The sequence below is a fragment of the Ailuropoda melanoleuca genome, chromosome 9 (assembly GCF_002007445.2).
Source record: "Ailuropoda melanoleuca isolate Jingjing chromosome 9, ASM200744v2, whole genome shotgun sequence".
Lineage (NCBI taxonomy): Eukaryota > Metazoa > Chordata > Mammalia > Carnivora > Ursidae > Ailuropoda > Ailuropoda melanoleuca.
This window is the reverse complement of record NC_048226.1, coordinates 2670019-2690504: the sequence shown is the minus strand read 5'-3', so window position 1 is coordinate 2690504 and position 20486 is coordinate 2670019. Positions and strand designations below refer to the sequence as shown.

Genomic DNA, 20486 nt, shown 5'->3' with positions numbered 1-20486 from the left:
AGCAACTGGGAAAACTGTGGGATTATTGCAAACAGAAGTCTCTGTTCTTCATTTGGTGTCTTGGATGAGGAAATAAGTGTGTGCCACTTGAGACCAGAAAGCTGACCGGGCAGACCCTTCCTTAGGTTGAGTAGATTGCAGATGGCGGGAGAGTTGGCTGGCGTGGGTGGAGATGGGAAGCTCCCCAGGAAGCAGATAGATGGGGATGGGGAACCAAAGCAAAACCACACGCTCTGTTTATGAACAAATATCAAGGCCGAGATCTCCCCCTCCCCCCATCAAAGGATTGAACGAAGAAGAGAGAGAACCAGGGACTCAAGAGTCCGAGGAACAGTGTACTTTGGAAAAAATTTATTATGGGAAAGAGCAGAAAAATTTTAGAAAATATCTGACTTGAGCTCAATAAACTTCAGGAAGTCACAGATGAGAAGAGCGCACAATAGGCTTTCATGAAAAGGGAGATTATTGTCATAAGGAAAGCTTTTAAGAAAACTAGAATTTAAATACTTTTTAAAATGGTTGATAACAGATCTGCATGCAAAAACCAACAAAAAATGCAGAGAATATTGCATTCCTTTTCAATTTATGTGGTTCCCAGGGCGGACTCCACATCCTGCACCCCTCCCACCCCGAGACAGATGTTTTCGGGAGTTTTAAAATTTGTTTTTTAAATGTATACTTAGCCTTTTCTAGTGAAAAGAAAATGATAAATTAAGTTCCTTCTTTAGCCTTACGGCTTTTCAAAGACACCCACTGTCAATGAATGCCAAATGTGCTATTAAAACTGCCCCAGATGTTAATAGATCTGACTTCTTTTAAAATTTTTGGCCTGTGTTGCCAATTAAATGTGGAGTGGAAGCTTTGTAAGGCTACAGGTGTACGGAGGAATTGGGTACACAGCTTTGGGACGTTTAGAATGAACCTAATACACAAAATACAGTATTTTGCATTAAAAATGAAATCGCTGAATCCAAATCAACAGTCGAAGTGGTAAAGAAGCAAGCTGACACTGCAGAAAATTTCATGAGAAACGCAGAGCGGCGTTTTTCAAACCGCGCGCTACAGCCACCAGGGAGTGTCCCGGCCTCTGGCGTGGGGGGGCCAAGGGGTTATAGGGCGTGGGGCCCAGGGCCCTCTAGGCTCACACCAACTGGAGCAGCTAATTTTGATCCTTTTCTTTCTTTAAAATAATTCTTTCTAATTTGGGCATCTGAGATTTTGTTTGCAGTTGTTTTCCATGACTGGAACCATTTGGAAAGTGATACCGAATCGGATTGAAAAGAGCTCTCAAAGTTTGGAAAAGAGGTTAAAAGAAAGAGAGCAGTGAGAATGGCGTGGAGCGCCACATGGCGGGGGGCCGCAGGTGGGTAACAGGAGCCCTGCGGAAGAGCGCGGCCACAGGGAGGGAAAGCAGCAAGGAACATGCGCAAGAAAGGCTCAGAACCCAAAGAAGCGCACGTTCGGTACAAGTCAACAAAGGAGAGGCGGGCACACCTGTGCGGTGGCGCCCCCGGCCCCTGTGTATTCCGGTCCTCTAGGTGGGGGTAAGAACACAGACAGAAGTGGATTCCATTTGTATTCAGGCTCACCGTTGGCTTTTCCAGATTAGCGTTTGAAAGAACAACATTTAGCCTCCAAATTTTATACCATCAAAAGTTTTCATAGAGGAAGGTGAGGCATTGGTGAGGCCTTATCTTTTCTCTTTCTTTTCTCTTTTTTGGGGGACGGGGGAGGGAGACTGAAAAACGCCATAAGGTAAAATACCTTTTTGAGGACAATGACTCCACAGAGCAGTTAAGTTGGCCAAGAAATGAATCAAAATGAGTAAAAGTGGGGTTGTTCCAGGATGGGAGGACCAACTGGGAGAATTAAAGGAGGGAGATGGAATTGTTTTTGTCTTATGTATACTTTCTAAGCTAAGTGCACGAAAACAGAGCAAATATGATGTAAAAGTTAATGATTTAATTATAACACGTTTTGAAAATCCCAAATACAAGGTAACAAAACTGGGGAAAATGTAGGCGAAAGGGACAAGGAAGTGCACACTGGGTATGTCATTTCACACAGGGGTGGGACAGAGAGATTTTATTTTTGATTTTGATCATGAGAGAAACGTATTTTCAAGTATGATTTTATAAGACTTCAGGGTAATCGCTAGTCTAAGTTTTAAAAAGGACCAATTTTATTATCACCACAGAGGACAAAATAAATGAAACCTGGTATGAAAGTATAAGAAAGTATAACAAAAAACAATAAAAAATTATCTCAAACCCCAAAAGCATGAAACCAGATGAACATAATTAAGATCGAACATATTACCCATGACAGCACACTAAGAACATTAAGATATTCAAACAGAAAATTAATCTTAGTCTGGGATAAAAAGATAGCAAAGAAAATCTTATTATATGTCATTCGTAAAAGACTATCAAAAGAAAGAAAAGAAAATGAAAAGAAAAACGGGAAGATTAAAACAAAAATCTTGAGCTAATAAGTGCAGCAAAAAAGCAAAAATCTTGAATAAAAGTCTCCTATATTAGTACTATGTAATTAAGAATTAAAAGTATAAAAGCATTAAAATTGATGGAGATCACTTTATTTTGACAAAAAGTAGAGGGCACCCTGTAGACATAAAGGTCAGAATATACCTGTGCTGAAGTAGCATGTCATTGACATGCACGATAAGAATGTTTGTACAAGGTCCCCAAGAAGGAAAACCGGGAAGGTCAGCAGAAGAGACTTTGGCGTCGTTTCTTACACCTCTGAAAGATCAAGCAGCTCCAGCTAGGTAAGAATACAGAGAACCTGGATAACAACATTACTGAGTTTAATTAAGTAGACTAAATTGAAATTTGTACTTGCTCATAGTTGAGTGCCCTTCGCTAAGAGTGCATTGAACAACTCTAAAATGTAATTAGATCACAAAGAAAGTCTTCATACATTTCAAAGGGGAGGATTTATATAGTACATTTTCTGTGATCACAAACTTCAATCACATGGGAGATAATTGAAATCCCTAAAAAAATACTGAACCTAAATTTGTGATTTCACACATCCTAGAAAACAGTGAAAATGAGAGTTCCCCCATATCTGCTGCAGGTACAGCCTGAGAGCAGGAATGACAAGATGGCTCAGAAGCAGAGTGAAGTGGGTTTGAGGATGAGGGAATCTATTAAAGATGGAATCCAGGTTAGGAAAGGAAAGGCAGATTAAATCTCATGGAAGCAGGAGGAAAGAATAATATTAGTCCCAAATTAACAATGAAAAGACAATAAAAAATGGAGATTATAAAGAAATCTAATCTCTCTTTAATTTTTTTTTTGTGAAGGGGAAGTTAAAGAATATAGAGAATTTTTCTGTGAAATTAAGGAAATAAAAATATGGACTAAGTTTAAGGAAAACATAGCAATAAAAATTTACATTAGAAGTGGCAAATCTTGAAAGATAGAATAACTGAGGTCTGACTTCCAGAGATGCCAACGTATACACTTAAAAAAGGACGTGGGCAACTGAGTAGATGGTCTCATTGGTTAGATTTGTTTGAATGTATAAGAAACAGAGAAAGGAAATATATGGAAATTTCCCTTATTCATTTGTTAATAACTTTTGTAACAGAATGGACATCACCCACTCCTTCTATACCCAAAAAAATTATAGTTCAATTTGAGTTATGAAAATAGGCAAGAAGTCCAGAATGTAACACTAGCAAACTGAGGCCAGCATTCTGTTAAATTAAGATGACTTCAAGACCCAATTAACAATATTCCTGGAATGCAATAATTTGATGTTAGAAAAAATTTACTGTGATATATATCCATAGGTCCAAAGAAAAATCTCAATAGTCGCCAAAATGGCATTTGTTAAAATTTAAATTCAATTACAGAAGAATAATAAAGAAGTAGAAACGGAAAATTCCTCGTCGACATTATCAAGTTTCTATCTCAATTTCTCTTTTAAGCCAAGAGTCTTAACTAGTCCTCCAATGCAGAGCCACTTAGTGATAATTACAATGAACTAAGCTGGTGGGGAGTAGAAAGTGCAGGGTGAGTACAGGACACAATTCTGAATTTTGGAGTGGCACGGAGCATCTCACCAGCAGGGGCTGGTCTGTGGCTGATGGGTTCCCTCTCGCCCGTGAGGGCTGAGCAGGAAGGGGGCAGCAATGGATGAGCAGCTGAGCTCCCACTTCCTGCAGGAATGACAGGAAGGAGGAAATAGGGCAGGCTGCTCTTCCAGATCCCTTTGAACAGCAGTGATGTGATTCTGTTGACTGACTTCAGTAAAAACAGAGGAACCTTCTCCTAGAAGAACTTGACCAGATGCGGGCTGGTGCTGAAGACTTCCAGGAGGGCAGGGAGGAGAAGAGCTCTGAGTTGTCGAGCTAGGGGGCTTCACATTCACGATCTCTGAAGCTGACAGCAGCCAAGTGGAGAGGCTTTATCCTTGCAGCATGGCTGAATAGTCACACATCACTACCTCGATATGCGAAATCTATTTTTCGATAAAAATTATTGGGTGACATGTCATACATACAAAAGAATAGATAAAACATCCACGTGCAGGTAGTGACTAATAATAAAATGTATACCCATGTGCCCTCCATCCGGTCCAGTGGCCTTAATGCTGAGTAATTCCCCACTTACTCACCACCCCCTGCCCGGAGTGGAGGGCAAATCACTATCCTGAGTTCTGTTGATCATTCTTTTGTCTGTCTTCGTGTTTCAGTACCTATGAGTAAATCGACAAACCACACTGTTTAGTTTCACCTGTTTTAGAATTCCATGTAACTGGGATGCGTGCTTTGTGTGATAATGGCGGCCATGACAATGCCTTGGGTGTCTTTCTGCAGGGATCACGACTGGCCAGTGATTTCTCTGGCGGCGTCTGAAATTCAGGAGTGTTAGTGCCCAGACCGCCTTCCCCATGCTCCTCACCGGCAATGACTCACCGCCCATACTAAGGACTGACCTCAGGTAAGGGTGCCAAGGTAGACCTGTTCTGGGAGACAGGACCTTTGTGGGCCATCTCTGGCTGCAGGGCTCCCTGAAGCTCCTTTTCATGACTGCAGGGCCGTCTGGGATGCCTCCACCCAACCTCCCCGCCCATTCCCTCACTGCAGTTTGGTGGCTCTTCCCGACTTCTTCCAGGTCCCCTCTACATCCTTCCACAGAGGTATTTCCCCATCTGTTGTTACGTGTTGTGATTTATTCTGCTATTTGTCTTTGATGAACAACTGTATTGTCTCTTTTTCTTTCCTTTCCTTTTCTTTCCTTTCCCTTCCTTCCTCCCTCCCTCCCTCCCTCCCTCCCTCCCTCTCTCTCTCTCTCTCTTTCTTTTCTTTTCTTTCTTTCTTTCTTTCTTTCTTTCTTTCTTTCTTTCTTTCTTTCTTTCTTTCTTTCTTTCTTCCTTCCTTTCTTTCTTTTTCTTTTTCTTTTCTTCACATTAGAAACCAAAGGTAGGGAAAAATTTATCCTGTGGGTCACATCTACCTGATTCTGTAGGGCCTTCAACATAAAAAAGTTTTTATATTTTTAAATAGTAAGAAAAGAAGCATAGTATTTCATGGCACATGAATATATGAAATTAAAATTTCAGTGTTGGGCGCCTGGGTGGCTCAGTCGGTTAAATATCTGCCTTAGGCTCAGGTCGTGGTCCCAGGGTCCTGGGATCAAGTCCCACATCGGGCTTCCTGCTTGTCAGGGAGTCTGCTTCTCCTTCTACCCCTGCCCCCTGCTTGTGCTCTCTCTCTCTCTGTCTCTCATATAAATAAATAAAATATTAAAAAAACCAAAAAGCATCTGCCTTGGGCTCGGGTCATGGTCCCAGAGTCCTGGGATCGAGTCCCACATGAGGCTCCCTGCTCAGCGGGGAGTCTGCTTCTCCCTCTGCCCCTCACCCTGCTCATGCTCTCTCTCTCTCTCTCTCTCTCTCTCTCTCTCTCGTGCACTCTCTCTCTCTCAAATAAATAAATAAAATCATTTTTAAAAAGTCAGTATCCATCAAAAACATTCGATCGGAATGCAGCCACGTTCGTTTGTTTACGTATTGTCTAATAACTGCTTTCTTGCTGCTCGGATGGAGTCCAGAAGTTGTTGGATGCACTGCAAAGAATAAAATATTTACCATTTGGCCCTCCGCAGAAAAAGTGTGGTGACCCCTGCTGTCAACAGTGGCTGTTAAGAACGACCTTCTGATGTGTATGTGTAAGGATCACTCAATCTATGGTCCTGGCAGACGAATGTGTGGGTCACAGGATACCTACATCTTTAACTTTGTTGGGGGATGCCAAACTGTTTCCTAAAGTGTTTGCAGTAGTTTTCTCTTCTACCAAGAGTGAATATAGCATCGGTCGGTTGCATCATGTCCTCGCCAACAGTTGATATTGTTCAGCTTTTCAATTTTCACCAGTTGGATGGATATGAAAAGGTTTCTTATTGTGGTTTTAATCATCATTTCCCTAATGCCTAATGAAACCAATGGAGTTGAACATACGCTTATGGTCCACTAGCATTTTCTCATTCTGACATTACTTTTTTTACTCATTTTCTCTTGGATTCTTTGTCTTTTTATTAATTGGTTCAGGAAAGTTCTTTATGTGTTTTGTATATTAATCCTTTATTATTTAATTCATTTAACTAAATTAAATGTCTCATTTAATTCAGAGCATTTTTTGCTATCTTTATTGTGGTTTTTGATTAGTACAAGTTCTTCTATTAAAAATATTTTGTTATAGAAAATTTCAATCACATAAAAAATACAAGTCCTTAATTTTAATATAGCCGAATTTTAAATATTTTACCCTTCTATTTGTGAGTTTTAAGTTTTATGTTTCCTTTCATAATCACCTGGAATTTTTTTAATCCACTTGGAGGTGATTTTTATGTATGATGTGGTATGAGTATCCAATTTGATTTTTTCCCCACATGGATACCCATTATCTCTGTACCATTCTTTGAAGAGTACACCTCTTTTTCCCTCCTGATAGGCAATGCCAACTCGGTCTTATAGTAAGTTTCACATAGATGTGAGTCTGTATCTAGACTCTCTAGGATTTTCTATTCATTTACTTGACTACTCTGACGGATTCCCTACTGGTTTTGTTACTCAGGTTAATAATACATCTTGACACAAGCCTCTTGGCTTCAGTTTCTTCTTCAGGTCTGTTTTGCCTCTTCTTTGATCTTTAACTTTTCCATGTAAGTTTTAGAATCAGCTGTCAACTTATTGAAAAAAAATCTGCTTGGATTTTGGTTGTGGATTGCATTGACTTTATAGATAATTTGGGGGAGAACTGATATTTAAAATAATATCTTCTCATTCAAGAATATGGTGTATTTCTGCAATCGTTAAGCTTTAGAAAAAACCTTCCATTAAAGCCCTGCAATTTATCCCTTCCAGGGCTTGTCCATCTTTTGCTAGAATCGTTCCTATGTTCTTCTATTTTTAGCTGCTATTGTAAGTGTCATCTTTTTACTTTCAGTCTTACTGTATCTTCAGTGTTGGACATCTCCTATGGAGAGCCATGATAGTTGGATGTTTTAAATCAATAATCTTTGTCCCTTTCCTTATATGCCCAGTTGTCTTTGACTGGCATGGTCATCTCCCTTGCCATGTCATTGGTGGGGTTCCCGAGGCTTCGCATGGGTGTTTTCTGCTCTGGGGCTTCCATGCATCTGCAAAGCAGTGAGGGCACTGAAATTTAAATATCTTACTGGTGAACAGAATCTTTAATCATCTATGGCTTTCTTAATCTTTAGTGCTGCTTTTTGTTTTGAAGTCAATTTTGTCAATCTTTTTTTGGTTAACACCTTCTTTTGTCTTTTTTTCATCTTTTATTTTCAAATTTTCTGAGCCCTCATGTTTAAGACATATGTCTTTTAAACAATATGCAGCTGAATTTTTTTATCCTTCCTTTCTGAGTTTAGCCCATTTATACTGTTTGTGATTACTGACGTGTGCGTTTAATCATATCAATCACTTTATTATATATTTACCGTGCGTCTTTCTTTATCTGTTTTTCTCCCCTTTCCTTCTCTTCTATTAGTTAGGAAGTTATAACCTCTTTGTTCCTTAGCCAAGAGGTGATCCACAATACAAGTCAGATCACATCATTCCTCTGCTTGAAACCTGTCAATTGCTTCCCTTTTCTCTCAGAATAAAAGCCAAAGTTCTTATGAAAGCGTATAAGGCCTATATAACTTGGCGCCTTACTCTTTTCTGACCACCGTCCTTCCTGCCCTGTTTGTTCTAGATACAACTGGCCTCCCTGATTTTTTTTTTTAAACCCCCGTAACATACTCCTAGTGCAGGACCTTGGCATCTGCTGCCCCCTCTATCCAGAGCCTTCTTCTCTCAGGCATTCTTGTGGCTCACTGCTTATAATATCAGATATCTCTTCATTTTCCACCTTATAATTGAGGTCTCTCTTGGTCACTCTACATAAAACAGCAACCCCACGTACTCCCCATGCTCTTCCTCAGCATTTGGGGTTCAGCATGCCCTTCTGCTATAGGACATATTCTCCTATTTATTTGCATTTTTTTTTTTGAGAGAGAGAGAGAGAAAGAGAAAGAATGAGCTGGGAGGGGAGAGAGAGAATTTTAAGTAGCCTCCATGGAGCCCGATGTGGGGCTCAATCTCGCGACCCTGAGATCGTGACCTGAGCTGAAATCAGGAGTCACACGCTTAACTGACTGAGCCACCCAGATGCCCCATCATTTGTATGTCTTATCTAATAGACTGCAAGACCTGTGAGTGCAGGATTTTTGCCTGTGTGGTTCACTGCTGTATTTCCAGTGTCTACGGCATTGATTTACATGGGGTAGGAACTTAGTATTTGTAGAATGAATGGATTAATCCCTTTTGGAAAGCATGCAGTCATTCAGATTTTGTCTCTCTCCCCTTACTTGTTCCCAAAAGATTTGGGCCACCCTACAGTGAGGGTGTTACAAATCTGATGGCCCTGGGGAAGTGAAGCGCCATCTTATGTCCGTGTGAGTGCAGGACGTTCTGCTGACTTTTGTGTCCTGACTGGTTTCTCTGCTGGGTGGCTGGCCTTGTCCTCTACCTGGATCACCACATCATGTCCACTCAGATGTGCTGGCTCAGTCCTGTGGGACTCTGAAAACTTGCACGAGTACTCAATGCTGAAGACTGTGGTCTGGGCCATTTTTCATTGACCCTGAGGCCCGTCTTCTGCAGTCTCTCTGTCCTGGATCCCTCTGGGAACTTCTCTGAGGAACAAAGAACTTCCAGATCCCCTTCATGTTTGGGGACTTAGAGGGCTTGTCAGCTGCCCTGCTCAGTGCTGCCTTCCCATTCTCTGCCATTTAAGGTGTGTTGTCTGGCTAAGTGTAGGGCTTTTCCTAATGCTGCAACTTTCCTCAAGCTGTGTTCAGGGAAATGGGCCACGACGTGCAGTATTCTTGAATTCCTCCAAACCCATCTGAAGACTTTGGCCCTCTGCCTCCAGGTTTCATCCTGGAAGAGGTGAGTTTGCCAGCATCCATGACTCACCTCTTGACCCATCTCTCTCCTTCCCACCTTCCACGGGCAAGAAGGAGTGGACTTCCCCTCTTTCCTTGTGGCAGAGATTTCCCTGACTTCATATCTGAGTTCCATGGTTTCTGCTAAAACGCTATGGTCTGTAAGTTGGCTGCACTTGCCTCTGGTAAGTAAGTAAGTGTTTGGAGTTAAGATTCCCTTTCCTCCTGTTTTATTTATTTAAAGCTTGCATTTTGAAACCATTGTCTTGTTGAGGCATCAAAGACTATTTTAACTCTTTTTTTCCCCTCTTTGCATTCCTTCTGGGACAGGGTCAATAAATACAAAGTGACACATACATACATGAGCAGAAAATGAATGGAGTAACTGAGAACTTCCTGGTGTAAACTCAATGAGCTGCAATAGAAGTATCTGATTTCTACCTGCTTAAACTGATGCTTTAATCAATTAATGAGGCTGAAATGACATAACGCCTTTAACCCAATTATCATGGTCCTTGACAGGCAATAGGTGTGCTCCGTAGATACTGGCTGCTATTTTAATGTTTCTGAAGCCTCCCCAAGTGATGACCTCATTTTGAAGGTGAGACTTGATCTGCAGCCCTTATGAGACATTTAGCTGCCCGTTGGTTGGAGTCTGTCCTGCACTATTGGCTGGTGTTACTTCTAATCTTAATAAGTCCAAGTTCCTTGAGAGCAGACATACCACGACTTACGTCTCCTTGCCTGCTGGTGCACAGTAGGTCCATTCATTCCATATTGCTTGTCTATGCTGAGCCAGGAGCATGCTGGGTACTGGGAACATGAAGGGGAATAAACACCAGCCTCTGCCAGATGGAGACAAGTAGGTACACTCGAGTGTTATGGCTGCTGTGGTCCAATGCCAAGGTGGCCAGGAAGCACTTCATGCAAAAGTGACTGTAAAGCTGGGCTTGAAAAGACGAGTGGGTTTGCCAGGTGGACCAAGCATGGAAGGACTTCCCAGGAGGGGGAGCTGTGTGGACAAAACACCGCGGTGTGAAATAACAAAAGCAAATTCAGGGAACCACAAGCAGGTCAGTGCAATCGGAGTGTGGGTGAAGCCTTGCAAAATAGCAAAAGCGTTCAGGGAGCTGGCAGGGGCTAGATCGTGGCCGCGACACCTGAACAGCTTTAGGCAGGGGAGAGGCGTGGTCAGATGTGTCTTTCAGAAAGAGTCCCTTAGCTTGGAGGTGGAAAATGGGTTGGAAGGAACCAAGACTGAAGAAGGGGGACAACTGAAAAGACTATGAAACAAAGGTAGGTACAGTGAAAAACAAAAGAATATAGAATCCTTGGGCCTGATTGATTTCCTAGAAAATGCTTGTTTTAATGGAATGATGGTCACAGTAATAATGGAGCGCCTAACATGGGCTGGGAATTCTGGTCGGCTTTGTACATACAGTTTGACGTTTAATCCTTACAACTACTCTCTTAGATAAGAACTGTTATGATCTCCATTTTACAAATAGAAAAACTGTGGCCACAGAGAGGATAAATAAATTACTTAACATCACCCAGCTAGTGAGTTGCAGAGCTGGGATTCAAACCAAGGCAGCCCAGCTCCAAGAGCCAGTTCTCTTAGCTCCCGAACAACACATTTCACAGAGAATGGACCTTGGTAAAATGGGGGGAATGTCTTTCAGGTGCAATACTTCTAGGTAATGAAATCCAGTGTAAGACTAAACATAGAATGAGAAGAAAATGGCATTGTGGGAGAATATGGAATTAGGTTCATAAGCTCTGTGAGTTTGGCCAACACCATTTTTTTTTAATTGTGGTAAAGTACATGTAACCAAAATTTTACCACCTTACCTGTTTTTAAATATGCAGGCCAGTGGAATTAAGTACATTCAGATTGTCATGCAACCAAACTGAAACTCTACACCCATTAAACAACAACTCCCCACTCCTTCTCCCCCAGACTTGGGCAGTCACCATCCTACTTTCTGTGTGTGTGCATTTGATGACTCTATGTACTTCTGATAAATGGAGTCATACAGTATTTGCTTTTTTGTGACTGCCTTATTTCACTTAAGCAGAATGTCCTCAAGGTTCATCCGTGTTGGACTATGTGTAGTATTTCCTTCCTTTTTAAGGCTGAAAATATTCTATTGTATGTATGCACCATATTTTGTTTATCCCCTCATCTGCTGGTGGACACTTGAGTGGCTTCCACCTTTCGGCTCTCGTGAAAATGCTGCTGGGAACACAGGCGTGCAACAACACTCCGAGATCCTGCTTCAGTTCTTCCGGGTGCACATCCAGAGTGCAATCCCTGCACCATCTGGTAATTCGATTTCTAGCCTTGTGAGGTTCCTACTCTTGCTTGTGATTTCTTCTTTGATCCATTTGTTGTTTAAGAGTATGTTGTTTAATTTGCACAAATTTGTGAATTTTCCAGTTGCCCTTCTGTTATTGATTTTTAAATTCATCTTATTGTGGTTGGAGAAAATACTTTGTATAATGTCTCTCTTTTTAACCCTATTGAGACTTATTTTGTGGCTTAACGCATAACCTCTCCTGGAGAATGTCCCATGTGCACCTGAGAAGAATGTGTGTGTTGCTCTTGGGTGAAGTGTTGTGCACATGTCTGTTTGATATAGTTGGTTTATGTGTTGTGTAAGTTCTCTGTTTCCTTTCTTCTGTCTGGTTGTTCTGTCTATCTTTGTGAGTGGGGTCTTGATCTCCAACTGTTTCTGTAAAATTGTCTGTTTCTCCCTTTGATTCTGTCCATTTTTCCTTCAAATATTTTGATGGTCTGTTACTAGGTGTGTAAATAACTGTTTTATTGTTTCACTATTGAAACTTCTGTTGATATATAATGTCTTTCATTGTTTCTCATCACCTTTTTTGATTTAAAGTCTATTAGTGTCATGTTAATATAGCTATCTCTGCTCTCTTTAGATTATTATCTGCATGGAATATCTTTTTCCATCCTTTCAGTTTCAACCTGAACTTCAGAGACCTAAAATTAGTGTCTCTTATAGACAGCATATAGTTGGATCTTTTTTTTCCTATTCATTGTGCCAATCTCTGCCTTTTGATTAGAGAGTTTAACCCATTTAGATTTAAAGTAATTGCTAATAAGGAGAGACTTTTGTCATTTTGCTATTTGTTTTCTGTATGCCTTATCACTTTTTTGTCCTTTCCCCTCTGCATTTTTTTTGTCTTCTTTCGTGCATAGTTGATTTTTTTAAATAGTGAAAACATTTTAATTCTCTTATCATTTCCTTTTGTGTATATTCTATAACTATGTTCTTTGTGGTCACAGTGGGAATTATAGTTAACATCCTAAAGTTATAGTACTCTAATTTGAATTTATACAAGCTTAACTTCAATAACATACAAAAACTCTGCTCCTCTAAGCTCTATCCCAACCCCTTTGAGTTATTGATGTCATAAAGTTACATCTCTATACATTGCGTCCCAAGACACAAACTAATAATTTGTTTAATATGGAGTGTCTTCAATCACATAGAAAACAAAAACTGAAGTTACAAATCATTGTTACAACAATACTAGTTTTTATCATTGCCCATGTATTTACCTTGACAAAAATCTTTATTTCCTCATATGACTTTGTGTTACTGTCTAGTGTCCTTTGATTTCAACTTGCTGAACTACCTTTAGTATTTCTTGCAGGGCAGACCTAGTGGTACCAAACTCTTTCAGCATTTGTGAGTTATGTATAAATGTTTTAATTTCTCCCTCACTTTTGAAGGAAAGTTTTGCCAGATGAGATTCTTGGTTGACAGTTTTTTTTTCCTTTTAGTACTTGGAAAACATTGACCCACTGCCTTCTACCTCCAAAATTTCTGATGAGAAATCTGCTCACAATCTTATTCAGTATCCCTTGTATGTGATGAGTTGCTTCTCTCTTGCTGCTTTCAAGATTTTTATTTTGTTTTTGTCTTTTGATAGTTTGATTATAATATGTCTTGATCTGGGTCTCTTTGATTCATCCTACTTGGAATTTACTGAGCTTTTTGATTGTACATTCATGTCTTTAATGAAGCTTGGGAATTTTTTGGCTATTATTTTCAAATAATCTCTCTGCCCTTTTCTCTCTTGTCTCCAGCTGGAACTCCTGCAATGAATATGTTGGTCCACTTGATGGTGTCCCGCAGGTCCCTTAGGTTCTGTTTACTTTTCTCCAATCCTTCCTCTTTCTCTTCCTCAGACTCAGTAATTTCCATTGTTCTAAGTTCACTGATTCTTTCTTCTGCCTACTCAGCTCTGACTTTGAATCCCTCTAGTGAGTTTATCATTTCAGTTACTGTACTTTTCAGCTCTGGAATTTCCAGAATTTCTTTTTCATTTCCTTGTAGATTTTCTATCTCTATTACTATTTGCATCTTTTCATTCATTTTCTTGATTTTCTCCATATTTCCCTGTAGTTCTCTAAGACAGCTGTTTTAAATCTTTGTCTGCTGGTGAGTCACCTGGTCTTTCTCTGAAATGGTTTCTTTCTTTCTTTCTTTAGGTTTTATTCATTTTAGGGAGAGAGTGCACATGCACGTATGCATGAATGGTGGGGGGGAGGGGCAGAAGGAGAAGGAGAAGGAGAGAGAATCTCAAGGAGACTTTGCACTGAGCACAGAGCCTGAAGCAGGGCTCAATCTCATGACCCTGAGATCATGACCAGAGCTGAAACCAAGAGTCAATGCTTAACCAACTGAGCCACCATGTGTCTCTGTCTGAAAGTTTCTGATGGTTTATTTTTTTCCTTTGGATGGACCACAGTTTCCTTTTTTTTTTTTCTTCTTGGTATCCCTTTTGATTTTTTGTTGAAAACTGGACATTTGAATCTAATAATGTGATAAGTCTGGAAGTCAGTTAGATGCTTTCTCTTCCCCAGAATTTGCTGGGGTCTTTCTTTTTTCTTTCTTTCTTTCTTTCTTTCTTTCTTTCTTTCTTTCTTTCTTTCTTTTTTTTTTGTCTTTTTTTGTTTATTTTTTTATTGTTGTGTGCTCTGTGCTAAGGATCAGCCTGATGTATAAACTCAAGGTCGTCTTGAGTCTTTTCTAGTCTAACCCTTCCCCTGGCCATGCACAGTGAGTTTCCTCTGTATATGCAGTTGCTTTTGAATGACCTAGTCTTTAATGCCAGATCCCTAAAGGGGAAAAAGAGAACAGAATGGGGAAAAAGTATGCTAGCCTTTTAAATCCCCTGGAAGTCACTTCAACTGCAGGGGGAGGAGGTTGCAACAATGATTGGGTTAGGGGGGAGTGTCAAAATGACCATCTGCTTCTGCGTCTGCACCTCCATGATCAGAAGCAGCAATCAGTGATCAGAACATAGGTACCTGATTTTTGGAGGACCAGGTCCTTATTGTCCACTCTGGCTCACACATACTTCATGCCAACTGCTCCAGGAACAAGTGCATAGCTGCCTGCCATGGGACTGGGGTGGGCCGGGTAACTGCTGGTGTACTAAGAGCTGAAATTGGCAGAAATTAACCACATATTACTGCCTAAACCTTCCTCTGGAAGTTGCAAGACATCAATAAATTCCAGAGTTCCAAAATAGTTCAGACAGATTCTGCCAGTACAATTGTCTAGGTGGAGAGACAGGTCCCTGGGGCTTCCTACTCCGCCATCATCCTAGGCTCCAGTAAACCTGTTCTGATGCATTTTTGTCCATCAATTTTGAATACCATGTGGAGGAAGATGACGAGGGTGCTAGCAGATGTCTAGGCTGTAATATGGGCAGGCTCATTCATTCCAGGAGAAGAGGATGTCTGAAGGGTTGTTATTTTTTTAAACACATCCTGTTGACACATTAGTGTTTCATTTCAAACTTATTTGAAGTTTGCATCATTGTTTTGTGACATTGGGAAAATTTTGATTTGTTGCCATAAAAAGCAGACTGAGATGAAAAACATGCTTAATCTCAATGGATACTGCAAAAGTCCTTTTTTTCTAGCTGGTATTTTTCCAACAGTATATATATATATATATATATATATATATATATGTGTGTGTGTGTGTGTGTGTTTCCAACAGAAAATATATATATATGAACATGTTTCTGAATGCATATTTTTCCTCCCTCTTCTTTATAGTCATCATGTTTAAAACCTACTTCTGAATTCTTAAAAAAGTCAGTGAGCCAATTACCTCAAATTACTTATTTTTTTTTAAAAAAGGAATTGCTTCCTCCCTTGGAGGTGAAATGAGCCCCAAGCCTCTGTGCACGGTTCTGCTTTCCCTCCTCGGAGCTCGAATGCAGGTTCTTGGTCCCTGGGAAGCTCCTGCTGTGGCATTTGTACTTTGAGCTCAGCCAGCTTGGCTCAGGAGTGGCAGAGAGAAGGTTTTGAGACTCAAGGTACCTTTAAAAGCTTCATACCTTGTAAAATCCAATTACTATTTAGAGGGAATGGTGGTGTTAAATATAGTCGTTCCTCTATAAAAGGTCTAAAAGCATCCCTTAATTGGAATTGAATGCAGGCTCCAAAAAATGCATCTTGATTAGAGCGAAAAAAGCGAATGAGACTGGTTTCTTTAGTCTGTTGATGTATGTTTATATCTATAGCTGGAGCTGCACGTGCACGTACACGTACGTATTGTATGTATTGTTTATGTGGCTCAGAGGAAGGATGTTTCTGATGGCGTTACAATGGGCTGCTTTCTTGCAATTTCTAATGAGAGAGAAGGTACTAACGCAGATTCAGATTCTGTATTTTGCTCTGCTGTGAACATTAGGGTCTCTAAACCCAAATTTGAACAGGACCCAGGCTCTGTGGAGGTGGAAGGGAACTTCCCTGTGACAAAGGTCCCAAGCTCCCTTCTGGGGAAGGGTGGTACCCTGAACCACTTACTGCTCCAGCTCCCACGGCGCTCCTGGCCCCTCCCCTCCTTTCGTCCAGGTCGGATGCCGTCTCCAAGATGCTGTCTCCAAGAACGGTAGCTGGCCCGTGTTGCTGGAGGGATGGGTTTTCTTGGGATGAATGTCTTCCCGGTGATGTCATCTAATTTTAGACTGCTGGAGATGGAAATGAGGCACCAGACCCACACTCAGGAAGCAGATGTCGGGGAATCTGCTCACTCACACCCTGAGATGAAGCTCAGAGCGCCACTGGGAGGGATTTCTGAGGGACAAGGAAGGGCTGGAAAGGTGCAAAAGGCAGAGACCTCTGCCGGAGGGAATTTGGCGCTCAGCAGAACTGACCTGGGGCGGCCTTCGCCAGCCCGGTCACCCAGGACACGCTCGAGGAAGCGTCGGGGCGTTGTTGTTCCGATCCCACAGAGCCACAGATCAGTCAGTCAGTCAACAAGTATTTTTTTGAGCATTTATATTACTAGGTACAGGCAAAAAAAAAAAAAAAAGGCAGTGGAAAGGAAAATTTTACTTAATTTCAATGACTTTGTTAAGTTTAAATACGAAAGACTCCAAACTGGAAACTGCATTGGGTGATTCTGATAAACAGAACAGGAACAACAGTACAATTTTTGGGGGAAGGTATTTTTGTTACAAAATGGCATTCTCACTTACTTTGAGATGAGAAGCCCCCTATAGTTTGTCACCAGCTTTAAAAAGGTGTGTTAGTGGGTTTTTTCTGTCCTGCCCCTCCTGCGGCTCTCCCTCCTTCCCCCTCTCCTGTCCTTGCAGAATCACGCCACGCCCTGAGACACCGGTGGCATCCACTCTGTTTCCTCCCAAATGTTAACCCTCCTTCCAAACACTGCAAGTGTGAAAGAGAATCAAAAAGAAAAATAATCATCTACTGTCTTCACTTTCCCATTTTTCTTTCTCTGGAAGACATATTCTAAAAAAAATTCATCTGTCCTGATTCTTTAGCCTCCTAACGAAACAATACAAGTGTATTAGACAAAACCTGGAAGTTATGAGCAAGAAGAAGAATGAAACGTTTACTTGGAATACCACCGTCATGATTTCTGTGCTGATATGACCTGGGATCCGGGTAGTCCGTCTTGACCTCGGACTCCCCTAGGTCCTGAGACCCTCCATGGATTCAGTCTGAGTGACATCAAGTGTCTCCACGTGGGGGAAGAAGAGTTGTGCCACTCCCGCTGTGAGCATCCCCCTTCCTTGTGCATGACCCCCCTAGATCCCGCATCTTCACGTCTCCGCACTGTTGCCCTGGGAACCAGGGCCCGTGGGACGCAGATGCCTGGCACTGAGGTCTCAAACCTATTCTAATCTAACTCGTCCAAAACTGAACCTTTGGCTTTTCTCCCAAGCATCCTCTTCTGTTTCCTGTCTCCCTGCAGAACCCACCACCGTTCCGGTTACACAAGCTTGACACCTGCCAGTAATTCCTGACACTCTTGTCTCCCTCACCTCTGAGCCCACGACGACCCATGGCCATGAGCTGTTCCCTCAGCTGTTGCACGTCTCTCCAGTGTATCCACTCCTGTCCGTTTTCATCCCAACCTTGGTCATCACCTTGCGCCTGGACTGCCGTGCTAGAAGCCTTTGTAATGGGTCTGCCCACATCCACCGCAGCTGAAATCCCATCCACTCTCCCTCCGGTAGCAGAATGATCTTTCTGAACGCACATCCCAGCATGTCACCCTCTGGTATGTACCCTTTGTGTCCAATTGAATTCGTTGTCCAATTCTCCTTGGGGTGAAGTCAAAACTCCACAACGTGGCCTTTGAGGTCCTCCATGGTCGGCCTCAGCTCTCAGCTCATAGCGTGCCCCCCGCCCCCATTCTCCTGTTGCAACTTTTCTTCTTCTAGTACGTAAATTATCCTACAACTTAGCTCTCTCTGTTTTTTCATATGAAGTTTTAATTTTTACAGTGGCTAAATTGGTCTTATACGTTATGGCTTATGGATCCCTTTGTCTTCTGAAGAAGGCCTTCCCCGTCCCAAAAGTACACACATGTTCTTGTATCTTTTCTTTCAGAGCTTTGATTTTTGCATTTGATTTATTGCTCTATCTCTAGTCTTATGTGTAGAATGAGGTAGGGATGAATCCGTATGGTTTCCATAGGGCATTGATGATCTCATCTGCCACCTCTAACCCCTCGCTCTCCAGTGAATGTCATACACCGAGCTCCTATATTCTTGTGTCACTGGAATCATCATTTTGTTCCACTAATCTCTTTGTCTTTTGCTGCTGACACAAAAAGACACACATTACTCGGGGCGCCTGGGTTGCACAGCGGTTAAGCGTCTGCCTTCGGCTTAGGGCGTGATCCTGGCGTTATGGGATCGAGCCCCACATGAGGCTGCTCCGCTATGAGCCTGCTTTCCTCTCCCACTCCCCCTGCTTGTGTTCCCTCTCTCGCTGGCTGTCTCTATCTCTGTCAAATAAATAAATAAAATCTTTAAAAAAAAAAAAGACACACATTACTCTAACTTTCCAATGTATTTCAAATTCTAATAGAATTACTCCTGCCAAATTGTTCTTATTTTCAGGATTTTCTTCATTATTCGTGCATATTCGTTCTTCACTATGAATTTTAGGTTTATATGGCCTTTCACAGAATTGTCGAATAAAACCCAATTCTATGATAAATTTTGGTGGTGATTTTTATTGGGATTAGATTGAACTCATGGATTAGTTTAGGGGACAAATTATCATCTTTACACGGCTTCCTCCTACCTAAGAACAACATTGTTTTCTTTTATTTCTTCAAAGTGGTCAGTTTTCATCTGAGTCTTGTGTGCTTTTTGTTTTATATTAATTCCTAATTATTTATATTTTTGTTGCGTTTGGGGAAGCAATGTCTTTGCTATGTTTTCTACTTGACTATTGCCTGTTGATGGGACAGATTCGGAATTTTTTGTTTCTTTGTTTTGTGTCTGGCATATTCCTGAACCCTCTTAGTAGGGGAATGGCTAAGTGTCTGGCTTTGGACTTAGAGTAAGCAATCCTATTATATGAGAACCACGACTTTTTTTCTCTTCCTTTCCAATATTAATGTATTTTAATATCTGATTTCTTGTTCCATTTGTTTTGGTTTCTCGTATTGGAGGTTGGAGAGAGCAGTAACTAATAGTGTGTGCAAGAAAAAAAAGTACGTGGGCTATGTTGATGGATGAAGGGTGGAACGTGGTAGGAATTGGTAGAGGAAGAGAAGTTGCCAGATGACTGTCATAGTTTGGAAGCTCATGCAGTGACTTCCCTTACAGGAAAGGGAGAAGGGAAGTGGGATACTCCGGTTCTGAGAAAATGAACCGAGAAGGGAGTGGAGCCAGAATGTAAAGGGAGGAAGACTTCATTCCAATGATGGGAGAGAAAAGAATGAGTTCAGTTCTAAACAGGAGGAGTTGGTGACCCATGGGACCTGCAAGTGGAGAGTCCATCGGGCATCTGGGCATTTAGACATTAGCATGAACCCTTATTCCAGATGAACAGCGGCTCCTGCTGAAACCATTTGGGTTTGCCCCTCTCAGTACCAAGTCTGCTGGTGGACGGCATGTGAGGTCATGGGGTGCAGGCAATGTTGTTGGTGCTGGGAAGAGGGAGCACCTGCTCGCTTGCAAGTTAGCACAGGGCAGTGTGCGTGCCAGCTAGACCCTGACCGTGTCAGCCCAGGGGACAATTGTGGGATTTAGATTCTGGATAGGAGCTGGGCAGTGAGGGTGACGACAAAGTTTGCAGCACACGAATCTGTATTTGTTATTTCCAAACATCCATGATGTTCTAAAGCTGCATTTTTAAAAAAGCTAGATGATTGTTTTCAAGTCTAGGAGAGGGCGGTAGATGGCAAAGCAGAGGAGGGGAAGGAGTGCCTAAGTCCCCTGTGTGTTTGGAGATGGGACAAACTTGAATTTCGACAGGAACTGGTCCCATCCCCTGTGACACCAGCCAACGATTTGTCTGCTCGGCTGTGTTTGGACCTCAGGCTGTCATTGTCTCTGACGTGGCTCTTGCAGATCAAAGAGGGAGCCAGCGTACAGCCATGTCATCCCCTGTTGTCGCCTGCACAGGGACCCTTACGCTGACTTCCCGGGTACCGGGCTGGGGTTCTGCACATCATTACC

General features: G+C 41.8%; 1 long non-coding RNA gene across 2 annotated transcripts; it reads left to right on the top strand.

Moving 5' to 3' along the window:
* Window positions 1-1530: 1530 nt before the first annotated feature.
* LOC109489596 lies at window positions 1531-18061 on the top strand. Of its 2 annotated transcripts, none has more exons than XR_002142628.1 (3): window positions 1531-1682; window positions 4850-4973; window positions 17759-18061. It is a non-coding gene; the product is annotated as an uncharacterized LOC109489596 (long non-coding RNA). The 2 variants fall into 2 exon arrangements; XR_002142627.1 differs by lacking the exon at window positions 17759-18061 and adding an exon at window positions 5069-5103.
* Window positions 18062-20486: the final 2425 nt, after the last annotated feature.